This window comes from Ailuropoda melanoleuca, chromosome 17 (genome assembly GCF_002007445.2).
Source record: "Ailuropoda melanoleuca isolate Jingjing chromosome 17, ASM200744v2, whole genome shotgun sequence".
Lineage (NCBI taxonomy): Eukaryota > Metazoa > Chordata > Mammalia > Carnivora > Ursidae > Ailuropoda > Ailuropoda melanoleuca.
In genome coordinates, this window is record NC_048234.1 from 16727040 (window position 1) to 16740611 (window position 13572).

Genomic DNA, 13572 nt, shown 5'->3' on the forward strand with positions numbered 1-13572 from the left:
GCCTGCAGTGCCCTCTGCTGGACGCCAGAGGCCAAGTCAGGCAGGGAAATTCCTCATTTTCGCTAAGTTTATGAAAATGATACAGGAGCTTTGCATGGAGAGCAAAGTGAGGCTGTTACAGTTGCAAAGTCTCTCACTCTTGAGAGGCAAATGTAGGAGGTTGATGGTGCATCTGGAGCTGAAGGGACCATCGCGGTTGCAAGGACAGCTGGGTTCCACATGGGCCCGTCGCAGCAGGGCCATCTTGGGCACATCAGTCAACCGCTCTAAGCCTCAGCTTCTGATCTTGGAAATGGGATAACCCATAAGGGTGCCCCAGGACTGCAGAGGAAAATGTATGCAGAGTCGTTCTTTGACAGAGTGCTTTTCAATAAACGTTGGTTATCATTCTTCCAACCTCCTCCTTAAAAAGGCAGAAACTTGGAGGACTTGGCCAAAGGTCCCAAGGTCATCTGTCTGCTTAGGGACAGAGGAGGGGGAAGTCCAGGCCAGAACCTTCCACCTTCCCCTGGTCTCCAGTCCTGGGCTCCAGTGAGCTCCTCGTGCTCCCCACTTGCTGCCTCAGTGGACACCTGGCCTTCTCCCTCTGTCCGAGCAGCCCCGTCCCCCCAACAAGGACCTGTTGCCTCTCCTGGGCAGAGCAGCGTGCTGGTGGCCGCTGCAAGCTCTGTTCTACAGAGACCAACATGAAGCTAGCACAGCTCTGAAGGTGGGCAGACATTCCCATGCGCCGTGTGCAGTTGGGCTGGGGCTGTGGGGTCCAAGAGCGGGGACCACCACCGACTGAACTTACTGAACCATAGAGAAGTTCACTCATTCACTTTATAGTCATTGATTCGCAGTATTTATTAACACCACTTACCAAGCAAATCATCTTGGCACTGATGTCGGTGGGGCTCCAGATGGCCTCCGCCACACCCTCGCACACCTGGTGGGTGGACTGGTTCCCCTTTCATGTGGTTTGTCACACCCCCGGACTGTCTGAAACCCCGACCGGGGCATGCTCAGAAGATCCCGCAAAGTGAACAGTCCCTCCGTAAACAAGGGGAGCTGCTGAGGGCTCGTGTTGACTTAAGCCTTATGTCACCAAAGCCGCGCGTGTGCCAGCCGGGGCCATGCAGGCATCGTCCCAACACCAGGCTTGTGCTTTGTAGATCCCACGGGCCCAGCGACCACTGTGTGCCGGACCTTCACCACCGGGCATTGTGCAAGGACGGCTCTAAGTCACCACCGCTCACGGTTTGGACTGGAATTCCGGAAATACTCCCAGCGCGGCCACCTTCCGCCGAGTTTGATATTTCTTGTCTCCAGCTTCTCATCAGATCATGAGAATGATCATTTTTGTCTCGCAAAATGGTGGTAAGAAATAGAGACAGTAAGTGTCAAGTCCCGGGTTGCATACTCAGAATGGGCACGAAGAGAATGGTAGCCTCCTGCTATCATTTCTTACCCGGACAAAACACACATGTGGACCGTGGAGGGCAAGGTCACGTACACCCCGGGACAGACAAAAACATGCACGCTGATTTCTGATACTTCTATATAATATTTACTGACACGGAGAAGAGGAGAGAATATGCACTCTTGAAATTATAAGGGGTAAATACGTTTACTTAGCCAAATGAAAAATTGAAAAGACACTGCTTTGGGGCGTGAAGACAGCTACTTTCTCCGTCTCTTGAGGCAAAGGAAATACCTTTTATGGAAAGCTGTGGGCATCTCCACTAAGTAAAAATGAGATTTAAACTTGTTTTAAGGAATGAAATCAGTGTTTCCCTCATTTGTCTTCTTAAGTATCCTGAGGAGCTCAAAGAGAGCTCTCATCGACGGGGATGTATTCTAGGTTGACTGACTGACGTTTCTGCAGTGCAGGGAGTTATAATCGTGCGGTAGAAATGCACTGCTCCTGACACACTCAGCTGCCATTGCCTCCCCACCCCCAAGGGAAGGTGTTGTGCGGGAACACATGCTACTTTCAGGCAAGTAAAGGCAGGAGGGAGTTATGATGACAGCACCATCATGCTTGAGGTCGCAGGGACAGCCAGCCTGTGATATCAGGAGCCAGACTGTATGGTTCTATCACTTCCCAACTCTCTGAGCTCAGACACGTTCCCCACCAAGCTGTGCCTTAGTTTCTTCTACTGTAAAATGGAGATGACAACACCCCGAACTTATTTTAAGATTAAATCAGTTAATACCTAGAGAATAGCACATCGTTACTACTGTTTGTGAAATAACGCCTTTGACTTTACTGATATTTTAAAACCCCTTCAACTCAAAATAGATGCCAAGGCCTCTTGTCTTGGACAAGTTACTCTTGACAATAATGAGGAAATGCTCTCAAACAAGAACATTGAAAGCATGTAGCTAACAGCATACCTGATGCAGACATAAGGAATGCTTCTCCCTAACGCTGGGAAGGAGGTAGGAATGGTCACACTCACCAATTCTATTCACTGTTGTATTTGAGGTCCTAAGTATTGCAATAAGACAGGAAAAAGGGACTAAGAGATATTTCTAAAAAGCATAAAGATAGGAAAGGAAAAAATATAACTGTCTCTGCTTGTAGGTGATATAATTGTTTACATCAAAAACCTCAAGGGATCTACAAAGAAACTATCATAACACAACAATGAATTTACTGAGGTTTCAGGACACAAAGTGAATGTACAGCTTGCTATGGTATGCCTATATACCATTAACAGAAATTGGACAATAAACTCACCAAAACCTATACCGTTTTACAATACTATTAAATGCTTAGAAGTGCATTAAGTTGTGAAGGCCTACTCATTGAAATCTGTAAAACACTGCTGAGGGAATTACAGAGGAGTGAGTGAGTGGAGAGATACACGGTGCTGCTGGATTCGGAGATCCAGCATTGTTAAGCTGTCATTTCCCCCCATATTGATCTGCAGAGGCAATTCAATACCAATCAAAATCCATGGAGGGAAAAATAAGCTTAATGTTTATATTTATATGGAAAGGAAAATGATCTGGAATAACGCAGACAATCTCAAAAAAGATAATCAAAATGAAGGGATTACAGTCCATGCTTTTTCTTACTGTTGTATTGTAAACACGTAGCATGGTATTTATGTAAGGTTAAAGAGATCATTAAAACCAAATAGAAAGTCTAAGTGTATACGGTTAAGTAATTTTTGACAAAGGCATCAAAGCAATTCAAAGGGGAAAAAGAAAGTCCTTTCAAGAAATGATGCTGAAAGTGGGTATTTGTGTAGGAAAACAAAAATGACAAACAAAACTTAACTTCTATCTTACAGCATACACAAAAAATATTTCCCAATGGATCCGCATTTCATTAAACCCATAGCTATAAAGTTTCAAAAAAAAAATCTAAGAGAACATCTCCTGAGGTTGCAGAGTCCTTAGACCAAAGATAGCACTAATCTTAAAATTAAAAAATTGATCAATTTGACTTAAAATTAACAAAGTCTGGTCTTTTAAAAGACAACAATATGAAAATAAAATGAGAGAAAGTTTTTGCCACATGTATATCTGACAAGGGACTTGAATCCAGAATATACTTTAAAAAGTCTCACAAATCAATAATCGAAAGATGAATTTGCTAATATTTTTAAGGGGCAAGATTTTGGACAAGGACTTCATCAAAAAAAATAACAGAAGCGTCGATAAGCACTTACAAGCACGTTCAACGATCCTTGGTGATCAAAGTAACTAAAATCACCGTGAGAGACCACTATGCCCCCGCAAGGGTAACTGAAAGATCATCAGGTAAGGTCCCTGTTGGCAAGGACAGGAAGCAACAGGAACTCTGCACAAACCTCGTACACGAAATGGAACAGCTTTGAAACTTTGTTGGAAGATCAACAGACTCTATGATGTGGCAATTTCCCTCTAGATCCTAGAAATTTACCCAAGGTAGATAAAAATGTAAGTCCATAAAAAAGATTCGTACAGGAAAGGTGGTAGCAGCTTTATTCAGAGGAGCCAAAAACTGGACACGACTCAAATATCCACCAATTAGAAATGGACAAATAGAAATATATTTGATAAAAATAAATGGAAAACCACCATGGGTGAATTTTAAGAACCTGGCATTGGCGAAATGAAGCCAGACACACCAGAGTATATAAATGTATGATTTTATTTAAATAAAGTTCAAGAATAGGGAGGGAGGAAGGAAGGAGGAGAGGAGGGAAGGGTTAGAAAGGGAGCGAGAGAGGGAGGCAAGGAATGAGAGGGAAGAGACTGTGAGAGAGTCCGGCAAACAGCGCTGGGGGGGGGGGCGGCTGTGTCCATGCAGCCGCGTCCACGCTCCCGTGTTGTGACACTAGAGGGTTAGTCTGAGCCCCAGAAGGCAGAGGAGAGAAGTCTTAGGAAGTGAACATGTTGATCAGTGGAGGAAAGAACTCCACAAAAATTGGAGATCCCCCCAGAATGGAACAGAGATACTAGGCCTTCTCAGAGTCTCCACACAGCCCCCTGGGAAGAAAGTGCTGAATGCACGTGTGTCTCCGAGCAGGGAGCAAGCCACCCAGAGCAGACTCGGAGGGGTCCCCAGGTAAGCCCAGGCCGGCCCAGGAGGGGGGCGCACTGTGAAGACAGCGACGGGGCTGCGCGGGCTCCCCGACCCAGCACGCTGGCATTTCCCTGGACCCTGCAGGCCTGTGGGTGCTGCCAGCGGGCTGTCCCCAAGGTCATGAACCCAGTAATGCTGTCCGGAAACCGTGTGCTTTCTTCAAACCCAGCTTCCTCCACTGATAGAAAAAGGGAAACAATTTCACACATAGAAGCACGTGCTAAGCCTGAAGGCTCAGCAGGCACAAGGAAGCCGATGTATTCCCTGTGGTGTAACGGCTGCTTTTTCTGAGAAGTCTTTTTGGGGGGGATTTTGGGCAAGTTTTTAGGTTGCGGCCTCCTGACTTCAATTTCCAGGCATTGGCAACTAAACCAGAGCTGAAGCTTTGCTCCCTGCCTGAGGCTGATCTGAAGCAGAGACACGGCCAGCCGCAGGGCCCCACCCCTACTCTCAGGGTGAGAAGAAGGGGTGCCCTGGGGGAAGCCAGCGCCTGTCTCTCTCCTGCTGCAGCCCAGAGACCGCCTGCCTGAGGTCCTTGCTCTTGCCTCCAACGGCCACCAAGCTCATCACCAGTCCCTGATCTTCAGGACGGTCAAACCAAACCCGTGATTCCACTTTTAATCATTATGATGATAAGCTCTTTGCTTATCCCAAAGAAGGGATTTAGTTTGGAATTCAGGAAGAACTTTGCAGTGATGGGAGTTTTGTGTCTCTAAGAAAGATAACTGAGGGTTTCCTTCTGTCAGTATGGGCGGGACATCTGTCCAATGATCCCTGGTTGCCTCAACATGAGCAGGGGAATTTTTCGTCTCCTTCTCTCATGCATTTTTTGTGTGTGTGTGTATTAGAATCAAAATCAGATCTGAGAGAGGGCTTCAAAGGCAGAAGGTCAGTCCTCCTGCTTCAAAACCCAAGGTGATGGCAGAACTGTCAGTCATGCAGTTTAAACACGGAGGGACGCTGAGTGGGTGTGCGGTCCGGGTGGGGCTGCGGGAGACAGGAAGGAGAACATGCTGGAAAAGCCGGTGCTGTGTGAACAAAGCCCACCGTGCAGGTCACAGTACTGTGCTGACGACAGCCTTCAGTGCTGACAAATGCACCGTGGTCATCAGAGGCCAGCGAACGTTGGGGAAGCTGGGCAAGGGAGGCACGGCCACAGTCCGAACCATTGCTGCAACTTTTCTATAAGTGAAATTATTCCAAAGCTAAAAGTTTATTATAAATAAAGGACAGATGGGGTGCCTGGCTGGCTCAGTCGTTAGAACATGCGACTCTTGGTCTTGGGGTTGTGAGTTCGAGCCCCATGTCGGATGTAGAAATAACTTAAAAATAAAACCTTTAAAAAAAGTAAAGGACAGATTTCCATTTCTTTGCAGATTCCTGAGTCAAACTTATTTTCTGTATTGAGCGATAGCACATTTTTAATCCCTTAATGTATATGTAACCAGGACCCCCAGCCAAGATCTCCGAAGGTTAGACAAATGGACAAACGTCTTCCTTATTGTCATCCGTGACATAGAATGAGAACATTCAAAACACTTAAAATCTTAATATAAGGTAAGGAGAACGTAAAGTGAGCACCACACCTTGAAACAAAAAATAATGTTTGAACCTGATTCTGCTACGTAAGTAAGTACATTCCATAGTTTTTTGAACAGAACCATCCTTTTAAGAAGGGTGTGTAGTAGCAAACCCTCCAGGGAAGGAAAACGGAGCTTTCTGTTTGCCTTTTACGTTTTTGTTTCCTTCCTTTCATTATTCTACAGGAGAAAGGGAGAGTGGGCAAGCCTGTGGCAAATATCTTATACTTAACATAAGATTTCATGTTGGCCCAGATAGACTCTCTGTCTTCTGGGGGTGGGGGGTGGCAGGGGGTGGCAGAGGGTGGCAGGTGTCTGACCACAGGCAGCCACAGTGGGCTCTGAGGGTCGTGAGACCCGTGTCTCTTCTCCGTGCTGAAGAGCTGTCAGCCAAGCCAGCTCAGAATAGCTGCTCAGTCCCCCGTGACTTGAATGTGCTTATCAGAGTAGACCTGCCTCCCGGTGACAGGGACATGGCACTGCACCCCTGGACTGTGTGTAAGGAATCAGGTCCTTGAACACTGCCGCTTTTCTCCCTCAGAGGTCAGCACACTTGCTCCGTAGGGAGCCAGAAAGTAAAAAGGTGAGCTCTGAGGGCTGCGTGGAATCTCTGGAGGCTGGTCTCCTTTGTTCGGTGTCCGTGTGTGTTTTTAGCAACTCTTTAAAAATGCCCAAACCGTTCTTGCCCTGGGAGGGCATGTGCAGGAGGCCACGGGCCAGATTTGGCCTGTCGCTCTCGACTGCCAATCCCTGATGCCTGCGGACACCATCTTTAATTGTTATGTTTTATAACAGCATCTCAAAGGAAAAAAAGGAATACAAGTCCCTGTTAAAAACGTTTCTGCGAGAGGACAGAGCATTCCTAGATCTGCAGGGCCGTTGCACAGGGCAGGCATTCTTCTGACCCAGGCCTCTGAGCTGATTTGTGCGGTTTGTGCAGACAGCCAGAGGCTCACACAGCCGCTGGTCAAGGGCTTTCATCGAGGCCCAGAGGGACCCAAGCGCTCCCCAGGCTTTCAGGCTGCAGGCCCCGCTGCCTCGGCCGTCTCAGGCACTGTTGGGAGTCTGAACTTGTCCACCGCAGGCTCCCGAGCCCGAGCCCCAGGGCCAGCTGCCTCCCCTGCCTGCACTCCCCCGCCGGTCTTGCCAGCCCCCCTCAGCTGCAGCACACCCAGGAAGGACCCTCAGAGCTCTCCTCACTGCTTCTCTGCTGAACACCCCCCGGACAGCGAGGATGCCAAGACTGGGTGGACAGCACAGGACTGCTCTGTCCCGACAGAACCATTGTCCCTTGTCCCCAATGCCTGATGGTGAGTTATTCTGATGCCCAGGATGTTTTTAGCCCTCAGCACAGCCTCTGATGAGTAGGGAGAGTGCAGAGTGAGGGATGTGTTTGGGAAGTCCCAAATTGCCCCTTACAGGGCAGCTCCAAGGCCCAGGACAAGAATGGGGGTACAGGGGCACCTCCCGCCTCCCGCTGCTTGAAGCTGCCCATCCTCGAACCGTGACCACAGGCACTAACCCTTCTAAATCCTCAAGGCTCTAACCACACTCCAAAACGTGCCTTCTCTAATACAGAAGGTTAGAGTGGAGAACGTGTGGGTATGTTACCTTGCAGGCTGCAGTCCCCTCAACCGCCGGCAAGACAAACGGCGACCTTTACGTGTTTGGGTTCTATGTGGCTGGTATGTCTGTTTGATTTAACAGAAAGGTTGCTCCGGTCTCTCTTTCCTATCAAGGAGTCTCTGTCATGTCAAACACACACGGAAAGGGGGAAAGATGGCTAAATACGTTACTCAAAATGACAACAGCCATTGGCCCCTGGATTACAAAGTGAACTAACATAAACGCGTTCTGTATCGCCAATTCTAGTTTAACGAACTCATAATAAACGTGCACATGCCCAGCTGCATCCATGCAGACAGTGGAGTATAGGGTGGTCTGTGCATGTTTCTTAGCTGGTCACCCTAATGCAGTCACCAGGAACAGCGGAAAGATCTAACACTCGAAGTCCATCACCATGAGAGGATTGCGATGCATCCCCAGACTGACTTTTCTCCTCGACAGCCGTGAACTGGAGGACAACGTCCCTCTGTCTCCCTCCATTCTCTCCTCCAAACCGAATTCGAGAATCTGTGCTTGGAGATTCCGCACACAAATGAGCTTGCTCAGAATCTACTGATAATAGAAGTGAGGACCCCCTCATGCCGAGGGAGGGCTGCTGTTACCCAAGAAGGGTTTTTCCAATCCTGAAAACACATTATGCACAAAGAAGCAAACCGCAGAGCTCCCTCAGTTAAAGCAGGAACATCCTAGCTTATTAGACGGATGAGGGCAACAGACCCAAAGGCCAGAAACAGACCCAAATGTCGATGCAATTTGGTATTTGATATACATGGTATTTGTCTTTCTCCAACTCGTTTCACTTAATGTCCTGGAGGTCCATCCATCTTGTCGCGAATGGCAAGGTCTCATTACATTTTTGCGGCTGAACAATACTCCTCTGTGTGTAGAACTCACGTGTTCTTCATCCGCTCATTCATCAAAGGACACTCCGGTTGTGTCTCTGTCCTGGCTCCGGTAAATAGTGCTCCCATAAACTTAGGGGCGCATGTATCTTTTTGAGTTCGTGTTTTTGTTTTCTTCGGATAATACCCAGAAGTACAATTTCAAGATCGTAGGGTAGTTCTATTTTTAACTTGTTGAGGAAACTCTACGCCATTTCCCACAGCGGCTGCCCCAGTTTGCATTCCCAGCAACAGTGCATGAGCTTCCCTTTCCTCCACACCCTTGTCAATGCTTTTTGTTTCTTGTCCTTTTGATTCTAGCCATTCTGACAGGTGTGAGGTGACATCTCATAGTGGTTTTGATCTGCGTGTCCCTGATGCTGAGTGACGGTGAGCATGTTTTCATGTACCTGTTGACCATCTGTACAAATGAAAAGAATAAAAATTTCTCATTCTTAGCTGAATTTCACGGTAGCGACCTCCACCCTGGATCAAGCCCGAACATTCAAATCAGCCAGGTTTTCAAACATTACCAATAGAACAGATGCACAGACAAGCAGGAAATGCCCATTCATGGAAAAGAAACATATTTTGAATCAGAAAACATCATTTCTGTTCTTTGCTTCTAGGCATATTTTTTTCTGGGTACACTTAAAATTGATTAAGACTCCCAAGATAGTAATATTTAATGGAACTACACACCAACACACTTAATGCTTTACGTTAGAAGACTGTCCTAAAACAACGTTATATGGCTCACCAAGTTAGTCACTTTAAACTTAACTCTAAATTGCAACTGAATTCCAATTAAGTAATTATATTTTTGAGGAGTAACCGTTTAGGCAAATACATGGTCCCCTGTTAAGATATTTGACTCTTTTTCATCTCCAGTGCTTAGGATCATGCCTGGTAATAAAAGATGCAAAATAATGGTTTGTTGATTTGAATTTCACTGAAAGTAAGAAATCAGAGGCATACAGAGGAGAACACATGCCTAGGAAAGTGTCCGGACGGTAGCCCGAGGTTTCTTGGCCCCCACCAGGGTCGTCAGCGCTGAGTGTAAACCCTCACAATCCAAGGTCAAGCTCTATCCTTAGTCCTTAAGTTACCTTTTCTCTTTTTCTGCTCAAAACCCTGACAATGGCAAAGAAGGAAACCCACCATTTGCAGCTGAAAGGTCACTTTTAAGTCCCAGTTGAATTGGGGAAGGAGATCCAGCAGAAGGAGCTTTCTCGTCCTGCCACGTTCTGTAGGATTTTTGATGCGGCCAGAGGTGGGAATCACTGAGATTCAGCAATGCGGGTCTGTCGAAATGAACTTGCTTCCTGAGACAAGACAAGGTTGAGTTATTACATTTTACAAAGGTAACCCTACTTAAAACAGTTAAAATGGTGAAGCTTGTGTGGTGTGATTCTTCTTTCAACTTAGAACAATTTGTATTAAAGTGCACCTCACATTGTCCTGCCTCTGGAGTTTGCCCTTTTCTGCACCAATAAAATTTAACTACTTTGATAGCTGGAGGCGAGGAGTCCTTTATTTGCAGCCCGAAGCATCTTAACAGATCACGTGTAACTTGTGTTTTTTAGCCCGAAAGAGAGGAAAAACGCGGAGCTTGCCTTCTGAATATTACAACGTACGCTGCGGAATCTGCACGTTCTAACGTGTACAGTTTTAACCTGCATGTCATTAAATTCTGGATAAAGGTGGTAAAATCTTCAGGGCCCAACTACCCAGAGACAAGAATAGAGTCCTCCCCTCCCCTCCCCCGTCTCCCCAGGGAAAAAAGGAGGAGCAGAAAACAAAAATGTAACAGTTACCAAGAGTCACCAAACAAGAAAAGGAGAAGCAGTCAGCAAGACGAACTTGGAAAGGTGCTGGCTCATACGAAAAATGGAAGTTGGAGAGAGTCGTGGTGAGGTCACCCTCCTGCCTCCCTGAAACCCTGTCTTGCGGGTCTACAGAATCCTGACAGTTTTCACCCAAATCTTGAGGGGATAAGGAGGAGAAATTGCATATTCTTAGTTCTTCCTATTTTTGACTATGGGGTAGTGAAAATGGCCGCAGTGGGTATGAGCGGAAAAAGAGAGATGTCAGCACTCAGGCATGGCTTTGTCGCAAGTGTGAAGACGCCAGGCCCCACAGGAATTGGGGAACTGAGCTGATGCCCAAGGAAGCCTCCAAAGGAGGGGGCGAGCTCCTCCCTTTCCCTCTTCCAGCAAGGAGCAGACCCTCCTGTCTCCAACCCAGGGTCCTGTGGGCAGGGGGGACCCCCGTCGGTGCACCTCATCCTCAGGTGAGCCCATCCCCCCACACTCAAAGGCTCTAGAAAATTAGGCATTAAAGGAATATGAAGCCCTTACTGTAGTCCCGAGAGAGAAAGGGTCTGCTGTAAGGATTAGGGAGTTGTCACCCTCAGAGGAGCAGAGCGAAAAGAATTCTGGGAAAATGCTGCCAAGCCAGGACGAGGCTGAGACAGTGCAGCAGTCACTATGCTGACGAGGACAAAGAATCAGAATGGTTGGGATCTCTTGACATCAACACTTGAAGCAAGAAACCGATAGAATAATGACTTAAACATTGTAAAGAAAATAATTTCTGAACTAGAATTCTTTACAATCCAAACCATTGAACTTGAGGGTAGAACTTTTCTGGATAGATATGAAAGCTCTTTAAAATATCTACTTCCATGTCTCAGGAAACAAACGGAGAGCGTGTTCCTCCAAAGTGATGGAATAAACTCGTAAAGAAGAGAAAGGCACAGAATACAAGAAACACGGGCTCCAAGATACAAGAAAAAGGAAAGGAAGCAGAGAGCAGAAACAGAAGAAATGAATCCTTGAAAAACCCTAACCACAAGTTGACCAAAATTGTGCCCAAATTTCCAGCCCAAATTCCTATCAGCTTGGTGGGCCAAGAAACCAGAAGTTGAGAATTTACTTTCAATTGTCCAAAGACTAGTTGTACCCTAGGCTTCTGATGGAAGCAAAGGCAAATTGTCTCTGAAAGAAAACGTCTTCTTCCTAGGCCTCACTGAATCTCCACAAATAATTTTTCCAAGACGGTGAATGGCTTGCGGTGAGGGCAGCCAACCGCACAAGGAAGCCTGGCACTATGAGTGAGAACCAGCGGAAACACACAGACAAACAGACACGGAGACTCCAGATGCCAATGAACATGGCCACACCAGAAAACAGATGTATTTACTATTCTTAAAGAAGAAAAATAAAAAATCTGCAGGAACAGGAGACTTTAACAAGTGACAGTGTGGGGAGTCCCCGAGACCATCAGGGTACAAGGCTTCACTAGGGGGCCCCTCCAGGACTCAGAACATAGTCACAGCTGAGATTTTCTAGGTGAAAGGTTAACAGCAAAGTGGGCGGAGGGAGAAGACCAGCCAGGAGAAGGAAGAAAGGTTGGCAGAAATGTGTTGACTTTATTTACTTATTTTTTAAGATTTTAGTTTTGCAGCGCCTGGGTGGCTCAGTTGGGAAAGCCGCTGCCTTTGGCTCAAGTCATGATCTCTGGGTCCTGGGATCAAGTCCCCCATCGGGCTCCCTGCTCAGCAGGGAGTCTGCTTCTCCTTTCCTCTGCTGCTCCCCCTGCTTGTGCTCTCTCTCTCTCTCACTCTTTGTCTCTCTCTCCCTGGCAAATAAATAATTTCTTTTTAAAAAAGGATTTTATTTTTATGTTGTCTTTTAGAAGGTTTTTTCCCTAGGTATTTGTGTGATGGTTTTAACACTCTTTTTCCAAAATCATCACAACCATGCAAAGTGACTTTAAAATGCCTCAAAGGTGAGAGGGCCCGCAGCCGTGCAGAACAGCGCTGCGTGAGAACCGGTCTAGAACCTCTCACCATGAGCTGCCCCTAGGGAAACACACCATCTTCATCCACACCCGGCTTGCGCTTCTCATGCAAACTCAAAACAGGTCCTTTTTGTCCATTTCCACCAATATCGCCCACTCTGGAAACCTCCTGTATCCAGGTTCTGCAGCCTCTGTTTAGAGAACCCTGGTTCTTTCGTTGCCTGTTCGAAGCAAAATTAAGCCCAAAGCTTAACAACCAGAGCCATAATAAAAATCCCTCACTTGAGTTAAAACTGAATGGCAGAGAAGTCCAGGTGGGAAAGACAGAGGGGCGCCGATGAGTGTCCATACTATGGCCTTGTATTTCTCCATGGCAATTATAATCTAACACACTATATATTTTATTTGACTTTTTTTTTTTGGCTCAGAGTACAGCCTTTTAAAACACCTACTGCTAACGGCGGCTACCAAGAATCTGAGGGTCCAGGCACCATTTTATGGGAACATTTTAAAGAGGGCTGTTCAACAGAAGAATGAGGAGAGGGGATGGGGGCAGGAGCCTAGGTAGGTGTTTTTAAATTTTTTTAAACTACAGTAAATATTAAACTTCATTTATTTAGCTCCAGGTAGGAGGATCGGTTGTGGGTCGAAGGAAGCGGGTTAAACTCGCTGTCACGAACCCTGAAATAACGCGAACCCTCTGAAAACACCGCGTTGGAGAAGCCAGGCCCATCCAAGGCGCGCGGTGAAGTCTGGGGTTCACCTGGAGCCTGAGGCCGGTTGCTTAGGGCCTTGTGGTCACAGGGCAGCAGAAACGTCTCGGGTTGATGACGGGGAATACACCACACAGCCAGCGAGACGCCCTTGCCGAGCCGCGGCTCCGCGAAATGGGCGCGCCCCTTAGTGCTGTGGGTGCTTCAAAGGACCAGGTGGCAGGCTGGCAAGGTGGCCAGAGGTTCCTGCTGTCGGCGGCGCCCCCTGTCTGTATAAGCAGGCCCCCGGCGCGGGCCCGCGGCGCCTGGGAGGCAGGGCGCAGGGGCGCTAGGGGCGCTCGGAGCCTGTCCCTGGCGCTGGGGCACTGGAGCGCAAGGGCGGCAGGGCGGGCCGGGGCGCGGGG

The 13572-nt window shown here is 47.4% G+C and overlaps 1 long non-coding RNA gene across 1 annotated transcript; it reads right to left on the reverse strand.

Annotated features, from left to right (window-relative positions):
• Positions 1 to 9012: 9012 nt before the first annotated feature.
• On the reverse strand, positions 9013 to 10602 carry LOC117796965. Its single transcript, XR_004621764.1, has 3 exons — positions 10469 to 10602; positions 9813 to 9976; positions 9013 to 9072 (listed from the first exon to the last, which is right to left on the reverse strand). It is a non-coding gene; the product is annotated as an uncharacterized LOC117796965 (long non-coding RNA).
• Positions 10603 to 13572: the final 2970 nt, after the last annotated feature.